Source organism: Schistocerca nitens, chromosome 2 (assembly GCF_023898315.1).
Source record: "Schistocerca nitens isolate TAMUIC-IGC-003100 chromosome 2, iqSchNite1.1, whole genome shotgun sequence".
NCBI classification, from domain to species: domain Eukaryota; kingdom Metazoa; phylum Arthropoda; class Insecta; order Orthoptera; family Acrididae; genus Schistocerca; species Schistocerca nitens.
This window is the reverse complement of record NC_064615.1, coordinates 526951932-526956052: the sequence shown is the minus strand read 5'-3', so window position 1 is coordinate 526956052 and position 4121 is coordinate 526951932.

The window sequence follows — 4121 nt, the reverse complement described above, 5'->3', positions numbered from 1 at the left end:
GCCGTGTCTTCCATTTTCATTACACGCTTTCCATTTCTTCTGAAAAACAAAAGCACATTTTGTCTTTGTCAACTATTCCTTCAGGGAAAGCAGTATTGGGACTAAGAAAGGCGATGAGACCGAGTCTGACCTCAACAAAACCAATGTAATCATGAACAATAATATCTCCAATAAAATGTTTATGTTTTTAAAGATAGATTAATGAAGAGACAAAGAAGAAATATTATTCGGAATAGTTGATTGTGGTAACAGAACAACTGTAAAAAAATTACTTACTTCATCAGTAACTTACTGATTTTAAAATTGTCTATTTGCTTTCCGATGAGGCAACGGCCTTGCCGCAGTGGATCCACCGGTTCCCGTGAGATCCCCAAAGTTAAGCGCTGTCGGGCGTGGCCGGCACTTGGATGGGTGACCATCCAGGCCGCCATGCGCTGTTGCCATTTTTCGGGGTGCACTCAGCCTCGTGATGCCAATTGAGGAGCTACTCGACCGACTAGTAGCGGCTTCGGTCAAGAATACCATCTTAGGACCGGGAGAGCGATGTGCCGACCCCACGCCCCTCCTATCAGCATCCTCCACCGAGGATGACACGGCGGTCGGATGGTCCCGGTAGGCCACTCGTGGTTTGAAGACGGAGTACTTTTTTGTTTGCTTTTCGATGCCAAAATTTAGTGCTGTTTTCTTTTAAATTAGGTCCATGTATCTGTGTAGGATACTAAGATGCTGCTAAGAAGAACTGTAGTTACTCATTGGTTACGTAAGAAACACGATTTTAACACACACTCATCGTCATAAAAAGAGTTACAAGAGAGGGTGGTGGACAAGGTGAGCTGCCATCATTTTGGCAGGTAGGTAGACAGTACTATAGATGTGAAACCATTACACGTTCAGCTTTGGAGAACAAAACATATTGTGCCACATGGCGACAAAACGTACGTATTAGTATGGCTCCGATCCCCATGGCAGTTAATACAAGCGTTCAGAAGTCACGGCTACAAGTTGTACTGGTATCGGATGTGGTCGGCTGACATTCCATCCCATGCCACTTGCATCTGAGCTCGCAGATCACACAGGTCGGTGGATGCACGTGGAGTTTTTATCGGGCAGGGATCAGGCTGTGCCACTGGTCAAGGTGGACCATCCACAGCTGGAAGGTATGTATGTAGCAGTGGTAAGAGGACGAAAGTAGTTGAAACATGAATTAACGTGGCATTCATGAACGGCAGAGCTACCAGTTGCAGGGCGTAAGCTACTGCTTCCCACACCATTACATCACATTGCCTGGTTGATGGGAGACCATAAACCGCTTTTCGGGACGCTCTCCATTGCACCTCCACACATGGAGGGGGTGTGAGGGGTAGGCTTCATAACGGTCGGCGTGCGGCGTGTCCTGTCTTATGCAAGCGCCGGCCAAGGTACTGGCAGTTGAGAGGTATTGCATACAAGGCAGGACAGGTCCCTATCGTTGCCGTTGGATACGTCCGCTCGTGGCTGTAGATCCCTCGGTGCTCCTCCTTATGTTCCATGTCGGACGTGCAGATCCTACATGTCGTGCATGCATGCCTTCCTGCATCCATAGCCACCAACAACAAGAGTCATGTCCAAACGAATAGTGTGCAGCGCAATATGATGATGGAATCACCGAGCCTCCCGCAGCACCGTGATACGGTCGCTTTAAATCGTCTAGCTGGGGAAACTGCCGCCGAGTGTGTCATAGTGCACAGTTAGGTGACGCTGTAACGATACTAGCCGTCCGTCGTATTGGCCGGCAAAGTCGTTTTGGACTCTCAGTCATGCTCTCCAGGTACGCAGTTCTAAGACACAGCGAAGGATGTTGGATGTTCAGCAACAATTTATTGTTACGGCAGAGAATGTAACCGAGCCCACTAAGAGCCCTGATTCTCCGGAAAGAACTGTCTAATAAACATACTGCTAGCTCAGTCAGTAAGTTATCCTCAGTATCCCTGAGCAGCCTTCTCAGCTGAAGCACTACGCTGACTGGAGTACTACTGTCTCGCAAGAAGCACTCTTTTTCACGGCATCCAAGTGCAACACAGGGTGAACAAACATTTCAAACATAATGTAAAGTTGTTATAGTCGACTTCCCCAACTTGATGGTTCATGTCAAAATGTCGTGTTGTGGCCATTGGGACATTCGTCTTCAGCAGCCCTCAGCGACATTACGACACCAATAAATCTAATTAAATGAATAAATAATCTTACTCCCATGATTAGAAATAGTGCAGACATTGTTATGAAAGCTCGATAAGTTGGAGCAGGACTCCAGCAACGAGGATACATTACATATTGAACTGTGTATACAGGGTGAGTCACTAACTATTGCCACCTAGATTAACTCCGAACGTTTGTGGGACATATGTTGCATGGGACAACGGGGCAAAAGTTTGTGGGTCATATGTTGCATGGGACAACGGGGCTATAATATGACGTTGGTTTTTTGTTGCTAGGTGGGGTCACTTCCGAGATATGAAGGTCAACTTCGGGTTTTTTAAATGAGATGCTGTAGTTTGGTATTAATTTTCTGATAGCGGCTATCGAGAAGAATCCATTGATGTCCTTTGAAGGTCAACGAAGGTCAAAAAGGTTGCATGAACGTCCATTTACAGAAGGTATACGAAGTGATGACCATTGGTATCAGTGCAGGGCTGCAATCTTGTTATCATGGATTGAGTGGTGTTCCGTATCACTTCAGCACTTATCGAAGCACATGCGCTAACAATTCTCTCTCGTATATCGTGCAAATAGCAAATATTCGCCGAATACGGCGTATCCATCTCACGTGCCATTGACATGTAAATACCATTCGACGGTTTCGCAATACAACACTAATAGGAACGGTAAGACTAGTATCGTCGAATCAAGCGAATGTGGATGATGTACTCCTTCGAAGAACAAGTCGATATGCTTCTCATTTGCGGAGAATGCCAATGAAATTCAGTGGGAGCTAGAGACTTATACACGGAAAGATATCCTATACGTGCTCACCCACCCTACACATCGTACATTTAAATATGTATCTGATAAACTGAGAACAACTGGATCTTTAACGCATCGGAAACATATCCGGCAAAGGAAAGTTAGTAACAAGGAAACGGAAATTAGTACTCTTTCCACTTTGGTTCGCGTCAAATCGCAAGGGAATCTGGCATGAGCCATAGTACTGTTGTTTGTGTTCTGCATCGCCATAAATATCATCCTTACCATGTCAGTCTCCACCAACAATTAACTGATACGGATAGTATGCATCGCACTGAATTCTGCCGATGGGCTCAACTTAGGATTTAGAGGAATGACACATTAATTTGATTTTACTTACTGACGAGGCTACATTCAAAACCGTGGAAATGTTAATTTGCATAACATGCATTATTTGACAACTGAAAATGTATGCTGGCTGCTACAAGTTGCACACCAAAAACCGTGGGCGGTGAATGTATAAAGTGGGATTCTGGACGACAGAAATATAGGCCCCTATTTCATCGAAGGAAATCTTAATATAATGCAGTATAACAGATTCCTGCAAGAAACATTAGATCTGTTATTGGAAGAAATTCATTTAGGAACAAGGAACAGAATGTGGTAGCAACACGATGGGTGTCCGGCACATTTTTCGCTGATGGCTAGAAATGACTTTCAGAGACAATTCTCAAATGGTTGAATTGGACGCGGAGGAGATGTGAAGGGCTTATTTCAATAGTGGTACAAGTCCATTTTTGTTCATTCTTAGATACAGAGTCCTAAAGTTGAAAGGGCGCTGAAAAATCTGCAGCTGAGACACCAGAAATATTCAAGTATATATATTCAAGCATATACACTTGAATATTTCTGGTATCTAAACTGCAGATTTTTCAGCGCCCTTTTAACTTTAGGACTCTGTATCTCAGAATGAACAAAAATGGACTTGTACCACTATTGAAATAGTCCCTTCATGTGCCGTAGCCGGCTCGTTCGCTAGACTTGACGCCTCTGGATTTTTTCTTGGGAGCATTCGAAAAAGACATTGTTTATAAAGACGTTTTAACTAAAGCTGAAGATATGCGAGAGAGAACTGTGAGAGCATGTGCTTCTATAAGTGCCGAAGTGATAAGGAATACCAC